The 23,553-nt window shown below is 37.1% G+C and overlaps 1 pseudogene; it reads right to left on the reverse strand.

The window, feature by feature from the left end:
• Window positions 1-5,095: 5,095 nt before the first annotated feature.
• On the reverse strand, window positions 5,096-22,099 carry LOC108981605 (annotated as a pseudogene).
• Window positions 22,100-23,553: the final 1,454 nt, after the last annotated feature.

The following is a 23,553-nucleotide window of genomic DNA, read 5'->3' on the forward strand; positions in this document are numbered from 1 at the left end:
TAACAGCACAGTCCACAACCTAATCAACTAATCAATATCTAGCATAATTAACGAGGGATAGAGGGTATACCATCAACGGGATAACCCATGCGTTGCTCTCTGATCGTCACGGCCGATGATGTCAGAAGGGTCGTAAGTGGCAGCTAACCCACGTATAGTGACTGTTTAGGCGTTTGGATAGCTAGGTGTGGTCTTGGAATGGCTCATGTGGGCCTTGTGATGGTGGCAAGGAGAGTAACACGGTGGATCTAGCCGTGTACGGTGGCGGTCAGCCATGCGCAGTGGCTGTCCATCACGTGCAATGGCTGCCCACCACATAAAGTGGTGGTTTGGACCTAAGGTTCGGCTAAGGGAGGTGTGGTGGGACTCGTGGGGGCGTCAAGGTGATGCCACAGTGACTCACGACTGTGGATCTGGGCCGCAGGGTGGAGGAGAAGCCGTGGGAGAGTGAGAGAAAGTGTGCGTGCATGGGTGGCAAATCGGGGCTTTGGGCGGTTGGGATAGCTCGATGGTGGCCTAAGGAGGCTGGAGGTGGTGGTCATCTGCCGTGGGTGGCGGCATACAGTGGTGGAGGGTGTGAAACCCGTGCGTGAAGGAGGGAGAGAGCTGTGGTGGATGGAGGCTATGGGCCTCGGGTCAGGTGGAGGAGGAAGGAGGAGGGAAGGGAGAGTTCGTGGCGGTGCTTAGTGGCCGCCTATGGCGGCGCAAAGAGGGGAAATGGGCTAAAAATCCATTTCGGCTACTTACCGTGAGGGGAGAGGGAGGACTGTACGGTGGAGGCCAACTTTGGTGGAGGAGAATGGTCTGTGGGAGGGGAAGCCGCTATGGAGGTGGTGGCACCGAAGGACGGCGCGGTAAGCACTAAGCCCGTTCGGGCTGTGCATGGCCAGCGGAGAGAGAGAGGGAGCGTGGGAGAGAGAGACTGGCATCGGACAACTCACTGGAGGGAGGTGGAGCTGGTGGTGCCGGCGGTGAAGGCTACCGACTCACGGCGGCGCCGAGCTGAGGCATGGAGCATTCGGCGAGGGGGGAGAGGCAGCGAACTGCATACGCTTGAGGGAGAGGGAGGAGAGAGAGAGGGCTGGGGAAAAGTGAGGGAGACAGAGAGGGGGTCTGGGTATTTAACTCAGTCCCTTCGTCTGGTGATCCACGTAACGATCTAACGATGGATCTCAAACACTGATTTAAAATGCATAACATTAACTTAATTAAAATCACTTAGAGGAATTAAGGTAGAATATTATTTAACTAACTTTAGTTCATAAAATAATATTCATTCATCATTAATAAAATGATGAAGTCTCACTTAACATATTAAAGAAAATAAAACCATTTAATTAATAAAAGCTTTCAACATAATTTAAATCTCATAATATCTTAAATAATTGAAATCATTTTAATAATAATATTAAAATGATTTCCGACAATTATAATATTTTTGGAACTCTTCAAGAATATTATAAGTGTCGTATTTAGGATAAATCTTAATTTAATAACACTGGAAATACTCCTTATAAATATTTTCAACATATTTAAAACACTAGGCGTGCCCTAGAAGTCCAACGATATCTTTCGAAACACGCCATCATGGTTCGGCACGCATGACGAGTCTCGCAGTCGCTAGATAGAAGGGGCAGACAATTTACATAATTCCTGCCCTCAGGATTTGCCTACGTCATAAAGACAGAACGTACGTCAGAAACAGTGAAGCGTACGTAAGAAGGAATCAGCAGGGTATTACATGTAAGGATCCCAACCTGTCATTTTCTCAGACTAGTCCAAGACAATCTAGAAGTTCACCCATATTTTTGCAGTCCAATGATAGAGAGTATGATGGTATAGTTTCCTCTTCTAGCTTGCTTCTTCTGCACTTTATGATGGCAGAGACTTCTGACGGCCATTGCCTGGGGATATGCTTGGCCTGGGAACTTGAGAACTGGTTATTGGCTTCTGCAACGGCTTCAAAGCAGCCATCATGAAAAGCCCACTTGAAAATTGCGATTATTGTTGGGATAGATTACAAGCCCAATTTTTATTTTTTGATGGATATAGAATAATTTTTGGGTTTACCGAGTAGGTTTAAATCTTTAAATACGTTGGATTAGGTGAAATATTTTATTGGCCTAAGCAAATTAGTGGGACAAGTTATAATATTTTTAGAGGTTGAATCGAGATCCAATTTTTTTTGAAGGAAAAAGCCCGGTCCAAAACGCAAGCCGTTAAAATCCTATAGGCTTTAGTCTCCATGCCATGCACGCCTCGCACCTGTTTTCTCCCCAGGCACGTTTCTTCCTCTCAGTTTTTCCCTTAGGGTTTTTTCCATCACCTATATATGTAACACGCACATACTTTATCCCATGCTTATAGAAACTACCCAAGCTCTTACTGCTGCCGTCCAACTCTTGTACGTCCTCACCATCACTGAAGCCAACCACCGAAGCACAAAGTGTGAGCCATGTTGCTGAGTTCCGTCAAGCACGGAGACACCACTCTAGGCCGCATCACCCTCCTTTTGCTTAATTAAAACTGACTTCGTAGCTACCCCACATGAAGTTCCAACAGCCCAGCCCTCCATCATCCGTACTGCCGCTACACCAGTTCACCCCCCTCGTAAACATCCGCCCAGACCAACCACCGGAACCGCATTCCACAACCACAGGAAACAGCAACCAACAGCTTTTACCAAGTCAAAATCCTCTGTTTTATCTCCCAAAAGCAGAGCATCCTTGGAGGGCACTGTGAACCACAGCCACCACCCCCACCTTCATTCATGGCCACTGATTAGAACCACCATAGCCACTGATCTGCACCCCTCTGCCTCAACCACTGCTCTCTCTCTCTCTCTCTCTCCGTAACACCTCCATGCACACGCCGTGTTTCACTCCTTCTATCATGACAAAAATGGTACGTTTGGGTAGTGAGAAGTGTTGACAAGTGTTGAGAATATTTGTGAATAGTAGTGAAAAAGTAATGAAAAAGTAATAATAAAATATTGAATAGTAGTAAAAAGTAGGTGAAAAGTAACGAATAGTAGAAAAATAGATAAAAAATAATAATAAAATAAAGAATAGCTCTCTCACCGTGTTTCTCTCTCTCGCTCATCACTCTTTATCTTTATCTCTCAGTACTCTGCCGTTGTGTAGACCACCTGTGACGTCCACCCAGCCCTGTCGTTGCGTCCCTCCTTCCTCCTCGGTAAGCATGGCCACTGTTACGTGTGTGTAAATCCCACTTTTTGTTTTCAAAGAGCTTTGCAGGTTAGGTTTTTTTTTTCTTTCTTTCCCATAATGCCCTTGAATGGGTGCTTATTGATCATGCTTTTGTAATCTACTATGTGTATGATTTATTTTGTAGTTTAAGAATTTATATTTACGGATTGAAGTTAAATTACTAAATATATGAGTTTTAAATATGATTTAAGTAAATTTTCAAAATGAATCTAAGTTGTAGTTATTTAAATTTTTTTTGTTTCTAAAAATACTTTGGTATAAATATATTAGCTAGTACTAAATTTTATATTTTGATTTCATTAGTAAATGAGTTAGATTTTTGTGTTTTAGTCGAAGTTATTAAGTGGACACTGATGAATTTAGAGAGTGATGGCATTTTAGAGTTAAGAGAAATTAAGGTTTTTTAGGTATTAAAATAGATTATTTTAGAAACTTAGGCTGAAATATCGAAATATATGATTGATTGGAAATTTATGGAAGTTACGTGATTATCTTATAGGTGACGCTTGATTTTTTTGTTCGACACTATAGTGGAGAAATTCAGAAGTGAAGAAGTCTAGGTAAGCGGGGTTCCTATGCTAGACTTTGCATAAAATAAAATAAAACGAGGTTGCTTTTGAAAATATGCATGTTTGTTCTGAAAAGAAATCATAAAACAACCTCAGATATGTGTTCTGCATATGCAACTGTATAAGAGAAAGTATTTTCTGTCATGACTGGTGTTTCTGATCATGCAAACAGAGCAAATATGAAAATCTAAAAGTTTTTGTTGTGAATAAATGAAGATGTTTTGATTCTGTTTATTTCGAACATGTGAAATTATCTGAAGATCTTAAGTTTTTGGCTTTTGATATGAAGTAGCATCTGAAAACATTGGCATGAGATTCTAATTAAGTCTGATTATGATGTTCTATTATGGCCCAACCACGGGTTATAATAGTGGCATACGTCCCAACCATGGGTTATAATAGTGGATACGGCCCAACCATGGGTTATAATAGTAGATACGGCCCAACCACGGGTGATAATAGTGGATACGGCCCTTCCACAGGTTATAATGGTGGTTTATAACCCTATTAAAAATGGTATCTGTCCTGATGTGATACTCTGATTGATGAAGATGAGATCTTTGATTTTGATATGCCAAATGATTTTTGAATAAGAATGTTTTTCTAAAAATTTCGCTCTGATATTTTTGTAACATGTTTTGATACTTGCATTCTGAAAGTAAATGTCTCTACATCTTGAAGATAAAGCTTTTGTTTTGCATTCTAAATTCTAAAAATACTCATGTTTACATACTAGTATATGTTATCTGCTTACTTAGTTGTTGATAATTCACCCCTTATCTCCAAATATTTTTCAGATAATTTTGATGCATCAGCTGGAAGTCAAGAGTAAGGTTTGATGATCATAGAAGAATAAGTGTTAGAGGGTACAAGTTTATTGGAGAGTCTTATTTAATAGGTTTATGATTTTATGTTATTTGATATTTGGAGTCCCAGATATTACTAAATATTTATGGATTTTTTTTTTAAATTATCTCATTAAGGTATATTTTTGGTGTCCTGGTAGAGGAACATATATTTTGGTTTGAATAAATGGATTTGTACTTTTTGGGAATATTGAAGTATTTTAAATAAGTTATGGAAGTTGGATTTAGGTTACAAGAGTTAACTCTTCGGACCTCCGGGAACGAGGCGTTACAAATGATCTCAACAGATGTGGGTCTCAATTTTGGGTCTCTAAAATGTTATCTTTTGCAACGTATAGACATCCTTTAGTATGACCCCAAAGCTACAAATGTCAATGTAATTAAAAGCATCCGTCCAGGGTGAAAAACAAGATACTGCATTGAAAAAGGCTTACTTTGCATTTGCAAGTTCATTTCTTAGCACTTCTAGGGCCATCCACTCAGCCTGAAGGAGTGCAATACAAACATTAACTTATCAATACCAGTTTCAAGGGTTGCATACTTGCAATCCAAGACACATAAAAACAAGTAAATTATCAAGAAAGCAAAGCATATTGCAAGATGCATTAATACACAACAAGCATGACAGATGACCGCAATATTTCAATTTTCCCAGATAAGTCAGTTCATTTAATGGAGATAAACCACAAGTTCCAGAGAAATATCACCAACCACAAGGATGAAAAGTGTAAATGGCTTATTGTCCCTGCAGTTGACCTTGAAGAAAGAAATGTGCTATTCTTTATCCGTCAAAAGCCAAAATCGCACACCTAAACATGCAGGAAAGTTCACGTCATGCTGGATTAGGCACAGAAGATACATGAAATAAATTGAGCAAGCTCAGTAAAGAGAAAAGACACCACCTTCCCAACCCAATTCTTATCAACTAGTAAATTTGAAGACTTCAAATCAAAGTGCACTACTATGGGAGAGCAGTTGTGCAAATAATTCATTCCATGGGCCTGAAAGTTCAATCATCCAAAACAGACATTATTTCCTGCAAAGTTACAAATTATAGCAAATAGCTGACTGGAACTGGAATAAAGAGCAAGAATGACAGAATCATACAGCATCAAGGGCCATCCTCAAGTGCCTTCTTTCATCTAATTGATTGTTAGGCCAGTGAATCAACCTATACAAACTACCTCTACAAAAAATAAAATTAAAAATAAAATAAAAATAAAAGAGAGGAAAAAACTAGTTCTTTAGCATACCAATTGGCATAAATAATAAGATACAAGAATTAACTTGTCAAGTCATAATCAAATAGTATCATACTGGCAGAGCAATTTCTTAGCTCTAATTCAATTTTAGAAGTTATCGACTAATTTGGTAAGCCATGTTGATTTTCTAGGGTTCCTAAGGGTAAAGCCATGAGTGGGGAGTGTTCTTTCTGCCATAGGAAGTATTCCATATGGGATTTTCATGCCACATTCTGTGTAGGCATCTCTATTCATCAATATTTCTTTTTCCAAAACATAGATGATTGTTTATTTGTCTACTGTGATAAAGCAAACTTGAAACTGTTAACTGATACAGACCAAGACTAAACTACTAGTCGTTTTTATTTCAATAGCTTCTTATACATAATTGTCGTATACACTAGTTATTCTTTTATTCCTTTCATTTACTTACCTTAACTTTATTTGCTGGCACAATGCTATAGGAGTAGTTGGTTAGTTTGTTAGAATACTCTCTGTATATATCACCCCTTTTTAGCAGAATACGCTGACAAGAGGTTCTTTTCATAGTGGAATAGAATAACAACTTTTCCTCCATTAATTTGCTCTCAGTTTTCTTCCTTTGCTCGACTACAAGTTCTTGGTTTCATGTTTTCTTACATGGTATCAGAGCCTTAGAGAAATTTTAATGGCAGATTCTAACCCCAAATCTTCTGAAGCTCACTCTGACTTTAACTCAAACACCTTATCTCCCTATCTCAATCTCAGTGATCCAGCCAACCCATTTCGCCTTGACCATGGTGATTAGTCTTGCCCTTACCCTTGTCGCCAACCTTCTCACAACCAACAATTATGCTACCTGGTCTCGCTCAATGCGCCATCCTCTTCGCGCGAGAAACAAGCTTGGCTTCATCACAGGTTCGCTTGCCCAACCCACTGACCCCAAAGACCCTTTGCTTGAGCTCTGGGAACGATGTAACGACATGGTCGTTTCCTGGCTCCAAAACTCTAAAAGCCCTTCTCTCCAATCTAGCGTTCTCTTTGATGATAATGCTTGAGAGATATGGCTGGATCTTCAAGAACGCTTCTCTCAACGGAATGGTCCCCGCATTTACGAACTCAAGAAGGCATTGGCTGCTCTGCTTCAAGAACATGATTCGGTAAGCATTTACTATGGCAAGTTAAAAGCTCTCTGGGATGAACTCTCTGTGTACGATCCCATTCCTATTTGCAATTGTGGAACAATGAAAACCTTGCTGGATCGTTACCAAAGAGATTGTGTGCTTGAATTTTTAATGGGTCTCCATGACTCTTATTCACCCATCCGAGACCAAATCATGCTCATGGATCCCATTCCCCCTGTTTCCAAAGTATTTTCCCTTGTGCAACAGCAAGAAAGACACCATCAAATGACCTCACAAACTCCATCTTCTGAAACCATGGCTATGGCAGTTAAGAAACCCTACACCCCTTCCAAGTTTTCTCCCAAGCCAAACCGCTCCTTCAAGAAAGATCGTCCCTATTGTAGCCACTGCAAAATTACAAGCCATTCTTTGGAGACTTGCTTCAAAGTTGGCAATGCTGAGCCCCCTCTTTGCTCACATTGTCACTTAACTGGTCACACCATTGAGAAATGCCACAAACTGAATGGAGATCCTCCAGGCCACAAATATCACACTAAGCAGCAGCAACCATCTGGTTTCCTTGCCAATCAAACCACCCTTTATTTTGCTACTAACCCTGAAGACAATGGTGATGAAAAGATTGGCTTGACTAAGCAACAATATCAGCAGCTTCTGTTGTTACTCTAGCAATCCACCTCAAACCTCTATTCACACAGCATCTTGCTCCAAAATGTCTGGTACATTTACTTCTTTATCTGCACACACACACGGCTCAACAAGTCCTTTTTCTATCAGTTGGATAATTGACACAAGTGCTACAGACCATATGGTCTGCAGCACCACACTTTTTACCTCCATAACATCCACTGTTTCATACTTTGTCAAACTTCCAAACGGCACTTCAGCCCCTGTCACACATATTGGAACAATTCAATTAACAAATTCCATCATCTTAAAAGATGTTCTCTGTGTTCCATCATTTTCTTTCAATTTAATTTCAGCAAACAAATTAACATCTACCCTTAATTGTTGTTTGCATTTCTTTTCCACTCACTGTTTTATTCAAGACCTGCTTTCATGGATAACGATTGGAAAGGGTGAACTCAAGCACGGCTTGTACCACTTCATTTGCAAGGAAGTTCTTCCCTCAGATCTGACCAATTTCTTCTCAGCATACTCACACAAAAACAATACAAATTTCACTTGTTTTACTTGTTTTACTTCATTTACAAACTCTATTTCCAAAACTGACCTATGGTATTGTCTCCTTGATCATTTATCATTTCCTAGATTACAATTCATATCTGATCCCATTGTACAAAAACATAGTTCATCTATTAATGAAAACTCTTGCAGAATTTGTCCCTTAGCAAAATTTCATCGCCTACCTTTTCCTGTTAGTTCTCATTCTTCTTCAAGCATATTTGAGCTTATCCACTGTGATTTGTGGGGCCCTTGCTCCACAATTGCACATGATGGTTCAAAATATTTTTTGACCATTGTAGATGATTTCTCAAGAACCACATGGCTCTATTTACTTGCCAATAAAACAGAAACCAGAAAATGCATTGAGGCTTTTCATAACCTTGCTGAAACACAATTTGAAGTGAAAATTAAAATCCTAAGGAGTGACAATGGTGCTGAATTTAACATGCATGAATTTTTTAACCAAAAATGAATCATTCATCACAAAACTTGTGTGGCTACTCCTAAACAAAATGGCATTGTTGAGAGGAAACACCAACACGTATTAAATGTGGCTCATGCTCTCCTTTTTCAAGCTGGTCTACCTTTAACATATTGGAATGAATCAATTCTAACAACCACTTACATCATTAACAGGCTTCCAGCACCTCTTTTAAATAATCAAACACCTTATGAGCTTCTTTTTAATAGAAAACCCAAATATGCTCATATGAGAATTTTTGGTTCCTTATATTTTGCAGGCACACTTCTGAATAATAGAGAGAAATTTGACCCTAGAGGTCGTGCATGTGTTTTCCTTGGTTATCCCTTTGGAACCAAGGGTTACAAACTTTTGGATCTCAAAACTAGCACCATTTTCATTTCACAGGATGTTATTTTTCATGAATTTGTTTTTCCATTTCAAACATCTCCTCCTCCTACTTCCATTGTCACACCATAGCCTATGTTTTCTCCCTCCGTACCTCTTCCATCAATCTTTCAATCCCCTACCCCTGCTACTCCCATCCCTTCTTCCCCTTCAAATCCTGTCAACCCCATTTCCCCCACTAACTCCACTTCACCTTCACCTCTTCCCCCATCATATTCTCCCTCTTCTCACACAGAAAACACTACCATTTCTCTACCCACTGCCCCTCCACCTCGTAAGTCAAATAGAACCAGAACAACTCCTCAATATCTCAAGGACTTCCATTGCAAACAAGTCTTGCTTACACCACCTCAACAATCGGCTTCCACAACAACTCCTTTATCAAATGGTAAGTCTTTTTCCCTTTTTGATTGCTTGTCTTATAGGCATTTTAACCCTTCCTTTCAAGCCTTTTCTTCCTCAATTTCTCTTCAAACTGAGCCTACTTCATACAAACAAGCAATTAAGGATCCAGAGTGGTGCAAGGCTATGGAGGCTGAGATTGAAGCTTTGGAAAACAACCATAATTGGACCATCATTGATTTGCCTGAAGGGAAGGAACCAATTGATTGTAAGTATGTCTATTGGATTAAATTCAAGTCTGATGGTAATGTAGAAAGACTTAAAGCTAGACTTGTAGCAAAAGGTTACAGCCAACAAGAAGGTATAGATTATACCAAAAGTTTTTCACCAGTTGCAAAACTTGTAACTGTTAGATGCCTACTTAGCATTGCTGCAATGAAAGGATGGTATTTACATCAATTTGATGCAAATAATGCATTCCTTAATGGTGACTTACATGAAGAAATTTACATGAAGAAACCCCCGGGGTATATCAAGGGTAAACCAAATCAGGTTTGCAAATTGCTTAAAAGTTTTTATTGCCTTAAGCAAGCATCAAGGCAATGGAACTCTAAACTCACTTCATCTCTTCTTGCCTGTGGGTTCATCCAATCAAAGTCTGATTACAATTTATTCACCAAACAAGAAGGGGACAGCTTCACTGCTTTATTGGTTTATGTTGATGATTTTTTGGTTGCTACCAATTCCAATGATTCTATTGCCTCCCTACGAACTTTTCTGAATAATGAATTCAAGATTAAAGACCTTGGATGTCTACGTTATTTCTTGGGCTTAGAAATTGCTAGATCCTCCAAAGGAATACACATTTGTCAAAGGAAGTATGCCTTAGATATTTTGGCAAACTCGAGTATGCTTGGATGCAAACCACTTAAACTTCCTATGGATCAACACTTCAAAATCAGCAAAGCTGAAGGCACACCACTACTTGATCCTAGCATCTTTCGAAGGTTACTTGGTAGATTACTGTACCTTGCAATAACCAGACTAGATATTTGCTTTGTTGTCTAGTTGTTAAGTCAATTTATGGCTCAGCCCTCTTCATCACATATGGCAGCAGCACACAAAGTTTTAAGATACATTAAAACTACACTTGCTCAACGAATTTTGCTTGCCTCTTCATCTTAGCTTCAACTCAAGGCTTATTGTGACTCGGATTGGGCTTCTTGACCAGACTCTCGTCGATCTACCACAGGTTATTGTATCTTCTTAGGCAATTATCTTATTTCTTGGAAATCCAAGAAACAAACGGTTGTCTCAAGATCATCAGCTAAAGCCGAATATCGATCCATGGCTGTCACCTATTCAAAAATCACTTGGCTTCGATATCTTCTCAAAGACCTTGGTTTCTCTCATCCACAAGCTGCCATTCTCTTTTGTGATAATCAGGTAGCCCTTCACATTGCTGCAAACCCAGTATTTCATGAGAGAACCAAGCATATCGAACTTGATTGCCATTTGATAAGAGACAAAATTCAAGAAGGAAGTGTATTGCTCATGTCTCTTCTCAAACACAGTTGGCTAATACATTCACCAAAGCTCTACCATCTTATCTCCTACAAGCACATTTATCCAAGATGGGAATAGTAAATTTCTTTTCTCCATCTTGTGGGAGGATGTTAATTGATACAGGCCAAGACTAAACTACTAGTCGTTTTTATTTCAATAGCTTCTTGTACATAATTGTCGTATACACTAGTTATTCTTTTATTCCTTTTATTTACTTACCTTACTTTATTTGCTGGCACAATGCTATATGTGTAGTTGGTTAGTTTGTTAGAATACTCTCTGTATATATCACCCCTTTTTGGCAGAATACGTTGACAAGAGGTTCTTTTCATAGTGGAATAGAATAACAACTTTTCCTCCATTAAGTTGCTCTCAGTTTTCTTCCTTTGCTCAACTGCAAGTTCTTGGTTTCATGTTTTCTTACAGAAACAACAACATGAATATACTTCTTAGGAAAATTTTCCATTAATAGAAACTGCACTTTTTTAGACCTCTTTTCATGAAAGTATTTTCTTCTAGTTTCCAAAAGCCCTACCATTCAAGAGCCTCTTTTGAAGTCGTTTCATTGGTTGTGTGTGTGTACTAGCCGGTGCTGTGTTACTTTCAATTAAATCAATGCCTGAGAAGAAAAAGGAATATTCATCTACTATGCAGCTAGAGCATACTGATGGGTCACGTTACTAATAAGGGCTTTTGTTCGTAAGTTTAAATATGGAACACGTTGTCTTCCATAGATGTGTTCAGAACCAAAGCATTTGGAAGAAATTCAGTGACAATTGAAAGATTTGGGGGACGTGTTACAGCTCCCATGAAGAGCCAACATAGGGATGCCTGCGTCTTTTCACTAACCACAACTTGAAATTCAAACCACAAGTTGAGCAAATGGTTTCAACAAAAATCTCCAGAGATTTTGAGATAACAATTACAGCTAGCAAAAGTCTAAGTAGACTTTTCAAAATCCTAATCAAAATCCAGACAAATAAGTCTAGGCATCTCATCCCTTATTTTTATGAGTCAATCATACGCTCAATTAAAATAAAGCAATGAGGGTATGGAAAGTCTTGACAGCACAAGCAGGCTTTTAACTGAAGAGACCAAAGAAAAAACTCCAATTCTGTATTGCACTATAACTTCATCTCCTATGTGTCAATCAGCAATGAATAATATATTCACCACAGTTAATGTGAGGAGTCAAGATTGGCAGTAAATCAGATGTAAACCACGAGATCAATTTCTTGAAGTGACATCTTCCTGGCAATATTAAGCAGAAAAATCATATCAATTAAGGTGCAAACATAAAGCATTTAAAACAAGTCTTACTTTCTTGTGAAACAGGAGCTAAGAACCCAAAAAAAATGTAAATGCAAAGAAATATTTAAAAGGGAAAAGCATATTGTACCTCACTTTTGAATTCCTCAAGTGATTGACCATAAATATCCTGGTCTAGGAACCTCTTCTATAACACCCAGGTCCAGTGCCAAGTTGTTTTCAAAATAAAAATAAAAAATCTTTTTATGGGCCGAGATAATTTTTTGAACAAGTTAGTTTTTTTTTTTTTTTTCTTTTCAGAGTTCGAGTCGAGGTCCAAAACTGATAGAAAAAGTCCAAATTTATGCTATGCCAAAGGATATTTTTGAAATTATTTCTAAATCTTTGCTCTGATATTTTGATAAAATGTTCTGCTTCCGCATTCTGAAAAATGAAAATGTTTTGTTCTACATTATGATCTCTGTAAATGCTTATGTTTACACACTGGTATATGTTCTCTGCTTATTGAGTTGTTGATAACTCAGCCCTTATCTCCAAATATTTTTCAGATAATTTTGATGTTTCAACTAGAGAACAAGAGTAGGAAGTTCTAGCAAAGTGCGATGATCGTAGTGGAATAAGTGTCTGAGGGTACAAGTTTATTGGAGAGTTTTTCTTTTCTTTTTAGTAGGTTTATGATTTTATGTTATTTGATATTTGGAGTCCTAGATATTTCTAAATGTTTATGGAGTTTTTAAATTATCTCATTGAGGTATTTATTTGGTGTCCTGGTAGAGGAACATATATTTTTTTATTTGAATAAATGGAATTGTAATTTTTGGGAATATTGGAGTATTTAAATATGTTATGGAAGTTGGATTTAGGTTATAAGAGTTAACTCTCTGGACTTCCGGCAACGGTGCATTACAGTTGGTATCAGAGACAGGTTTGAATTCTGAATACTATAAACATTGGCGGTTTAGATATCTATGGGTTCATAGGATGTAAAAATTTCAGTATAGGAACTTGAGGACTATGAGGATGATTATGTAACACCCCTCTTAATTAATTTTTTATTAACCCTTAAGTACTCTAGATTAGGCATTTAATTATGGCTTAATCACTTTCATTAAGATTGATAGTGGGATTAGCATTAATGTTGGTACTTAGTGTTAATGAGCTAAGAATTAGAGAGACAAGCCCATTAGTAATTTTGGTGAGGCTTTTTAGGACCCAAGTACATTCATGGGCTTAGCCCAAGAAAAAAAAAACATGAACCAAGCCCTTAGGAAATGAAAGCTAGTCTTGGTCCAAGTATAGGAAGGCATAAGGCTTTTGGTGTAGATTGGACCCTTGGCCCTTTTCAAGCTCATATGGCCCATAGTCATTTTGGACTCATTTTACCATTCAAAGACCAAAGGCCCAATACACCATACCATTGGTTTCCTTAAGCCCAAATCACACTCAAAGTACCCAAATTAAGTTTTGAAAATTTGCTAAGGCCATTGACCATCATACTTGAGGTTAGTGCACTTTAAGCTATGCTTTGAAGCTTAATCATGCTTAATCTTTTCTTAAAATTTTTAATTCAAATTTTCTTGAATTAATACTCCCTTAAACCATTAGAACATGTTAATACCCTAGCTAAACCATTCCACATGTCATTAAGAGAAAATGACATAACAAGCCCAAACCATACTTCAGTCGGTTTTGTGCATTGCCCTTTATAATGCTTGGACTGTTTTGCCCTTGGGTCCAACATTTTTGTGGTTTATCCTCAAGGGTATTATGGTCCTTAAACACCTTATGAGACCCTCCAAAACTCAGTTTGAGCCTTGGACGAAATTGGTTGCATCAACAAACTCAAAGAACCAAATCGGGTACACCTTGGTCAAGTTTGTGTAGGAACCAATTGGATTGAGTTTGAATCAGCCTCTTGCCATGGTATGCACCACCACCCCATGCCACCTCCTTCTCCACCCAATCACCAAGAATTCCCATGACCATCATGAAGGATTTTCACTCATTTTTGCTGTCCAAAAAGATCCAAAACCGAACTGATTTTCTGCCACCACAAAACCACCTTCATCCACCTATTTTCAAGAGTGGTTTGAGGGATCTTCTGCCATCCAAATGATGCCCCACGACCTGGAGTCATCTACAGGACCCTTGCAACTACTGTGGTGAGGAAATGATGGTGGTTTAGGGCACTATTCCATTCTGCACAAGTGACCTAAGCTCATGCAAGCAAATCTGGAAATTTTCCAGATTTAAGCACCTCCCACTTCACCCAATCACCAAGCACCCAAGCCAACGTCCCTCACCCAAGCCAACTTCCTTTCCCTTCTCATTTCACCCACACCACAGCTCCAAGCATCATCTTGAGCCTTGAGAGCATTTCCCCCTCTTAGAGATCAAAAGAGTGCAAACCGAGTGAGTTTTGGTGAGTTCTTGAGTGTCCTTGTGTACGGTAGTCTAGAGAGCTTGGAAGGCCACGAAATTTGTAAGTTTTCTTCCTTTTGATCTTAGCTAGCATGTCAAGATTTGTTTCCAAGTGTTGGTACGAAATTTGGTTGAGTTTTGAGAAGGTTATGATGCTTAATGCAAAACTGGGTCAATTAAAGGAATGTCTGACTGATTGAATGTTTTTAATTGGAAGTTTAGCTATGGCATGTCCTAAGCATGATTTGATATGATCTATCAATATCCTAACATGATTATGGAAGGTTAAATTTTTTATTAGAAGCATGTCATGATAGGTTTTAAATCTATCTTGTTTTTATCATCAAGCATGAATCGGTTTTAAGCATATTGGTGATTAAGGATTTCTTAGCTTTGACTAAGTGTTGGGCTGAACTTGATTACTCAAGGATTAGACTTCATAATGTCCCTAAAGATGCTAGTGATCATTAATGATTAAAGAAAATCTCCCATGCATGCATTCATAGGGATCAATAGTTGAAAATACACATAGGTATCAACTAGGATGCATGCCACGGGTTGGGACTAGTTGGAAAAGTTCCACTTTCAATCTTGGAAATCTAAGGGGATAGATGGTTTTATAATTCCAAAAATATGAAGTCCATGAAATTTGGTTAAATTTGGAGTTCGTTTGCAATTAGTGAAAATTTAGGGCCTAAATGGTAATTTTTGAAAGTCTAGGGGTATTTTTATAAATATCAAATTTTTGAAGCTTTTGATTTTGAACCTATCCATAAGAGTATTAATCCTAACTTAGTATACACACGATTTATGCAGCTACGACGCTAATTTTGAATTTCTCTGAAAGTTAGTAAGTGGGCCTCTAACTTACACCTTGATAAATTTCTTATGAATTATTGATAAATGCTTCATTTATTCTTCAATTATCATTTTGAGCATAAATTACCATGTTATATGAAAATTGCGTGCATACTTACATAACATATGACATTTTCACCATTTTTGCATATTACATTTATAAATGTCATTTTTACATGAAATTTACTACATATGCACATGGCATGAAAAATATATTTTTTTTAAATCATAGCATGAAAATCATTTTTATCACAACTCCAAAGGCCGGTATGGGAAATTATCCTGGTGGAACTCCTCTGTCCACTCTAGAGTGTTTAATAATGGAGTGGTAAACCCTGGGTTGACAAAGAACAGTCAATAGGCTTCGAATGGGTTCTTTTTAAAGAACGCCGGAGCAAAGTCAACATGTTAAGACACCTAACGCTGGTGGGTGTACACGTTATAATTTTTATGATGTTTTGTTATTTACCAATGCATTGAAAACGAGTTTATAGACAATGTAGTTTCGTATATACTACGGTCACCGGCAGGTACTCACAGTGCATATGGGGAAGGAACTGTGACATTACCACACATTATGTTATTAATTAAGATAATTATGTAAGTCTATGATGATGAAAGTTTATGATGAAATTTTTATGAAAAAGTTGTCTTATCAAAATGATGACGAAATTACTTATTCAGTAAAAACCCGTGTCTCCATATTTAAAAAAAAATAAAAAAAAAATAAAAAAAAATGTTGAGAATCTGGATGGGAGATATGCATATTGATTTTTCTCACATCTCATGCATTGCATATCTATCAATGTTTCATGATTGATTTATCTTTGTGTCAGTTAGTTGTTTAACTTACTAAGATTTCGAGTAAATCTCATCCTTTTATGGGTCCACTATCATTCCACTCGGAATGATAGAAGTTGTGTCAGGAATCGACCAGGACGAGATAGATGGAGCACTGGATTCGCATGATTGAGGAGGAGTTGGATCTGGAGAGGAAGCTGGACTTAATTTTGATGTTCGTAGCCCAAGTCCTTTATGCTTTAGATCGCATTAAGAGAATGATATGACTTTGTATATAAGTCTATGCTACTTTAGAATTTCGAACATGATGATTATCTAATAAATTTGGGATGTTTTAGTTATTCTGGCATATTGTTCACCTTAACCTTTTATTTCCGCTGTGATTATTGCGTACTGCTAGTTGCATACTAGGATGCATTACATATTAATTGTCATGAACGGGGGTATGTAACCTTATGTTGCATGTCTCGACGCTCTAAGTCTCCATTCCATCCTTAGCGGGGATTGGGGGCGTCACAGATTATGTGGATATTTAAGGTTTTAGATTTTGCAAGACTTTATGATTGAGTTTTGAGATTTTGAAGTTTAGGGATTTGAGATCTGACAATCTTAATTTGTTGAATATAGGAGATAATATTTATAAATATTAATTTAAGGTTTAGATTCTAAGACGTAAGGCAATTTAGAGCAATGTCGGGTTTACAATTATAGAGAGTAGGAAAGACTATATGAGTTGGTTAAAAAATGGCTAAGAATGGTAGGAAAGACTATCATTGATTCATTTATTTATTTTTTACTTGTTTTTAAATATTTTAGCTGGCATTTATATTTTGTTTATACATATTTTGTTTTCTTTCCCTAGAACATTTAACTGAGTTTAAGATCTCAGGATGGCTGCTCGTCGTTGAGTTCGAAACTTTGGAGATTTGAGATTCTTCAGATTTTATCGACTGAATATTTGGAGGTTTGAGGTTTAGAGATGGTACATACTTTAAAAATGATTTTGAGGAGATTTAAGGTCGTAGAATTCTGTGGGTTTCAGGATATGATTTTTTATGATATGTAAGGTTTTAGCACTTGCGAACCTATGGAATGAGTTCCACAAAATCTGAGGTTTTAGATTTTGCATAATTTAAGGAAACAAATTTTATGACATTTGAGATTTTAATTCCGGTATGCGTATTTTGTGGACTGTAGGAAATCATTCCGATAGAATTTAAGGTTTAGATTTTAGGTTGACTTCGTGGAACGTGTTTTGATTAGGAATTGGAGGTTTAGACTTGTGATATTGATGTACTAGAGTCTACATACATGTTGGGAGACTTTGCAACATTTAAATCTGGTAAAAAAAAAAACAAAATGTATGGACTGGTTAAATGTGGAGTTTAGTTCTTTTCAGATGTACTTGATTTGTGATACAATGCGTTTAGGACTACAAGTTATTAGTATGTGCAGTGGAATCATGGTTTTAGTGATATGATAGCATGAGATTTTATTTCGCTATTTGTATAAGGTTCATGGATTATGTGGAGAGTTCAGAATTATTAGGTTTTTAATTGTATGGCTAAGGTTTATAATTTAGATTTGATTTGGATTTTTCGAAGTGAGATGCAATGTGTGCGAATATGTATGAAGGTTTAAGTATTTGAGTTTTGATTTTAGGTGCAACAAATTTCGAGGACAAAATGTTTTTTAAGGGGGAGAGAATGTAACACCCTGTCTAGTGCCAAGTTGTTTTCAAAAAAAAAAAAAAAATCTTTTTATGGGCCGAGATAATTTTTTGAACAAGTTAGTTTTTTTTTTTTTCTTTTCAGAGTTCAAGTCGAGGCCCAAAACTGATAGAAAAAGTCCAAATTTATGCTATGCCAAAGGATATTTTTGATAACTCAGCCCTTATCTCCAAATATTTTTCAGATAATTTTGATGTTTCAGCTGAAGAACAAGAATAGAAAGTTTTAGCAAAATGCAATGATCGTAGTGGAATAAGTGTCTGAGGGTACAAGTTTATTGGAGAGTTTTTTTTTTTTTTAGTAGGTTTATAATTTTATGTTATTTGATATTTAGAGTCCTAGATATTTCTAAATGTTTATGGAGTTTTAAAATTATCTCATTGAGGTATTTATTTGGTGTCCTGGTAGAGGAACATATATTTTTGGTTTGAATAAATTGAATTGTACTTTTTGGAAATAGTGGAGTATTTAAATATGTTATGGAAGTTGGATTTAGGTTACAAGAGTTAACTCTTAGGACCTCCGAAAACGGGGCGTTACATCTTCACAGCCACTTCCTATAAAACCAAACACTAACAATAGGATCCAAACATAGAGTTTCCTGGAACATGAATTTGGTGCAAATGCAAGCAAGAAGTCTCAAAACAAACAGAAGACAGTGGCATAGGGCTAGACAATTGATGTTTTTATTACAACCTATACAACTGAAATAACATCCCAAAACAAAGCAGATAGTAAAGTTGTAATATGTAGCTATGGAAGGGCAGTTTGATAGTCTTCACAGTGACACCTTGTGGAAAATTATCTTGATTTGGTTGATGTGGTGCATATGGAGGGAAATAAATGACCAAAGCTTTGAAGAGAGCACGAAGATCATTCCTTGTCCATACTCGGTAGGAATGAATTGGACAATGAAGACAATTCTTTTGGAGAAAAGAAGATAAGAAGATAAGCCTTAACCAATTGGTTGCAAGAAGTGGTAGTAGTTTATACATGGTATTAACGGTTGAAATTCATTCATTCGATGTAACATGAAAGGTAGCCAGACATTGATTATGTGGATATAGAAAAATTAATAGCAAGAGAAAAGCAATATTACTTGCACATCCATTTTTCAGATAGCAGTCAGAAGTTGCAACAGCTTGCGTTAGTCTTTTGAGCAATCTACAAGCATTGAACAAATAAACATTCATCAGCCTATATAAATATATATATGTAATCATATTCTTAATCAGTAAAATAGAGGTTTTTTTTTTACACCAATTTCTGTATTTATATGGATGTAAAAACATCCTTATCAATCATATTCATAACCCAATGTCATGCAATAAATGATCTGACAAGAAGCAAATCCATAAATGAAAAATATAAGTAATATGACGATTCGATCAATTCCTACTTCTAGGCATATTGTTAATTGGCATAGAGACAAGGCCTTGGAACATGCAATTTTTCCTTAGCAGTTGTCATATTGTTGATCTTGACAAATTCAGAGGAACAATATCTAGTTATGTAGCTGTTTTGGAGCCCGATCATTTGTCATGTTCAGCAATTTTCCAATTTGAAAACAAAAAATTGCATGTTCGAAGACCTTCTCTGTTTGCTTGGAGATTTAGAAATCTTATCAAGGACTTGTTATGTGGTTATGCAAACCCACGAGATCGAAAAAACCACAAGAATTCAGCATACCAACCAGAGTCGCAGCAAGCAATAGGAGTTACGGGATCTCTCTAATGCCACCGTTCAACATTCAAAGGAAATTTGGATCAGAGCGAGAACAAACTTACCTTTGGATTTATTCCTCTATTTTTGTCTCATAAAGGTCATTGCCATTAATTCGAACACCATTAATTCGAACACAAGGGATATCAGCTATCCTGCGCCACTCTCCTCTCTGATCTTTCTTGCAGTGTTCTTCTAGCAAAGGACATCCACGGATTACAAGTCGCTGGAGTGAGGGAGGTAGGCCATACTTTGGTAAGGACATCAACTTTTGGCAATCAAAGATACAAAGCTCTAGGAGTGAGGAAGGCAGGCCATCCTCTAGAAAACACATGAGCTTCTCACAGTTAGAAATCTGGAGGGTTTGAAGAGAGGTGAGTTTTCTTAAGCCCTCGAAAGACAGGCATTCCAGATTCAAGAATTCTGAGATGTAGAGGCTTGTTAAAGAGGCAAGCAACGTCATCTCTGGAAAGGTCACCAGATGCTGACATCCACTGATTTCAAGTTCATTAAGAGAAGTGAGTTTGTCTAGCCCCCAATCAAACAAGGCTTCAGTGATTTTAAGATCAGAGATCTCAAGTGTTGTTAGGTTTGTGGGAAAACCTTCTTTGGGAAATAATAAAACCTTCTTTATTTTCAAATCTCGAAGCGAGGTGAGGTTGTATATGCCATTCTGCAATCCCTACATTTTTTCACAATCAATTATATAAAGCTCTCTTAGGTTGGAAGGGAGGAGCAACAATTGAAGATTTTTACAATCGCGGATGGTGATATTTGTAAGAAATAAGTTATGATGAAAACTCTTGGCTACTAACCCCAGCTTCGGACATCTGTAAATATGGAGGTGTTGAAGAGTGGCAGGTAATTCCGCGCTTTATGTGAAAATGCTCTTGATCTCGAGAAGAGATGTGATGCCACTACTGCAAGTAGTACTGTTGTTTGTATCATTATCGTCATCCTCCACCAAATACCTCATAGTCTTGCAGTCCTGCATATGTAGCCGCTTTAAAGTTAGAGGCAGATGGCTTCTTTCAAAATGCCTTAGCGAATCACAATTAAAGATAGAAATAGATTGAAGACACGTGTTGTTGTACATCAATGCCTTGGGTAATGATTCCAAGGCTATGCAATCACGGATATTCAACTTCTTCTGCCACCAAAGGGACTAGTTTGGGGCAATTATTAATATAGAGATAATTCATAAATGGGAGATCATGTGGCAGTGATCCCACCTTGTCTGACCACAAATCCGTCAACTCCTCACATCTACTAATATGTAACCGTCCCAACCCTTCCATATCAAACCCTTCATCTGAAATTGGTGAAAGTGATCTGGAGAAGTTTATTGATTTGAATGTAACTTTGCATTTATCTGGAAAGCATGAAAGTGAGACCACCAACTGCGCACAATAAATTATCTTAACCTCGTTTAGTAAAGAAAGGTTTTTTGGTAACTTCCTTAATAGCTTCAAACAACTACAAAGGGAAAGCTCACGTAGATTTTGGAATTCTTCACAAGGACTCCAATTCTCCCACTCCTCCATGTTAGTGAAATGCAAAGTCTCTAAATTACTGCCACAAATTTCAGAACCAACACTCTTCACGATAGCCATACCCTTTGATCCAAAGATTTTTGAGTGATGGCAAATATTGCCCCAATGGAGGTAATGATATGCTCTTGTAACAATCTTCTAATCACAAGGAGACCATATGAGAAAATGAAGGAGATGTTAACGACTTTGGAAATTCTGTACCACCATAGTTAATTATAACTAGCTTCTTCAAAGCGTCGTGAGGCCGTAGCCCATTTAGTACCTCTAGTTCACTTGTCGTGTCTTTACCGCTCCATTCCAACGACAACACATCAATTTTCTTCTTTTCAATTAATTTTGCATCTTTTGCATCCTTCGGTTCAATCACTTTCTCTAATCCTGAAATGCAAAGTGTCCCTTTAAGATCCTTCAAAAGTCCAAGCTCCTTTATTCCAGAGCAACTGTCTTTTCCCAGAACTAAATTAGACAGTATTTGAAGACAAGTTAGTTTACCTATTTGCATAGGCATTCCTTCCAAACTATCTGCACCTTCAATGTTAAGGTGGCGCCGGTTGACCAAGTTTCGAAACATCGAAGGTAATTTCTTTAGACGACCACAGTACTCCAACAACAATGTTTGTAAGTTGTAAAGACAAGTTATTGATTCTGGCAGGAGTCTTATTTGAGTTTCTGAAAGGTTAAGGCACCGCAGATGCTTCAAATCACCAATAGAACCCGGTAGCTCTGTAATGCAGTATCCATTGAAAGATAACATTCTTAAACAACATAACATTGGAACCAATTTAAAAGGAATATGACGATCCAGATAGCAACCACCTGGATATGGTAGTATGAGAGGTAAAAATGTACGTAAACTTGTGAATTTAGAAAAAACCTCAAACTTTTTAGTTACATCAAACTCACTTCCCAATTAAGATGAGTGGCGTGCCTTTATAGGAATATTCTCATGCTTATTACCCCCAACCCTATCTTCCATTCTATAGCACGTATTGCCTGCAACCGATTGAGCTAAATCATTGATGAGGTCATGCATCACAAATTTTGATTCATTAATACATGACTGTTGGAAAAATGACCTTGACAATAGATTGCGAAAATACTCAAAACCCAAATCTTCCATTTCCTCTTCAGCTTGTAGGGGTTCATGAATCAGACCTTTTGCCATCCATAATTGAACCACCTCCTTTTCCTCAAATTCATAGTCCTTTGGTAGTATGAACAGTAAGCAAAGCACCTCTTCAAATGTGAAGGTAGATGGTGATAACATAACATAAGAGTGGGAACAATTCCACTTTCTTCCACAGAAATATCCCATATCTTTATTCTTCTAAACTTTTTCCCACTCATTGCGGTCTTCATTTTTACTATGTAAGACTCCTGCAATAGTTTTTACTACAAATGGCAAGCCTTAACACCTTCTTAGAGCAATAGCATTGGCTTGGCCAAATGCATCTTCAAAATTTAGCCAACATCACACTTTTTTACATTTGCCTATTCCATTTAAATTCAATCCTCACATTGGATTAGCCATTTACTCTCTATAAAATAATAAAATATTATTAAATTAATAATTTGTTTATTTAATTTATTTGTATCACATTTTATAATTCTACAAATTTAATATTAATAATAATTATATTCTAATTAAATTAATATTAAAAAAATCATATTTTCAATAGTCATTTAATACAAATAACCAAAAATTGAGATTAAACTTATCTAAATTTCTATATAAATTTCTTATTCACTAACCAAATATCTAATATTCTATCTAAATATTCATTAACCATATTTTCAATGGAGTGAGAAATTATTATTTTAACTTTTGGTGAATCAATTTGGTTCTTCAAATTTGGCTAATCACTGTAGCAGAAATCTAAATTATTTTAGAGATGCCCAATCCAATGTGGGGTCTTTTTAGTACAACTTATCTAAATTTTGGCCAATGTTCAACTTTGCCCAAGCCAATGCTAGTGCTCTAACGAGTTGCTCATCAATATCTTTTAGGTCTGGATGCATACTGAAGTCTCTTGCATCCAGTGCATGTTTCGTAAATATGGACAAACAAGCATCATTTGACAACTCCCACAACTGAAAAGGCTCAACTTCCTTGTTTCGCATTAGTGGCGAGACTTTTTGGTTACGAGTTGTAACACCCCAATAGAAGGTCCAAACTACATGACCTATATTTCAAAAAGACTAGTCAAT

Source organism: Juglans regia, chromosome 15 (genome assembly GCF_001411555.2).
Source record: "Juglans regia cultivar Chandler chromosome 15, Walnut 2.0, whole genome shotgun sequence".
NCBI lineage: Eukaryota > Viridiplantae > Streptophyta > Magnoliopsida > Fagales > Juglandaceae > Juglans > Juglans regia.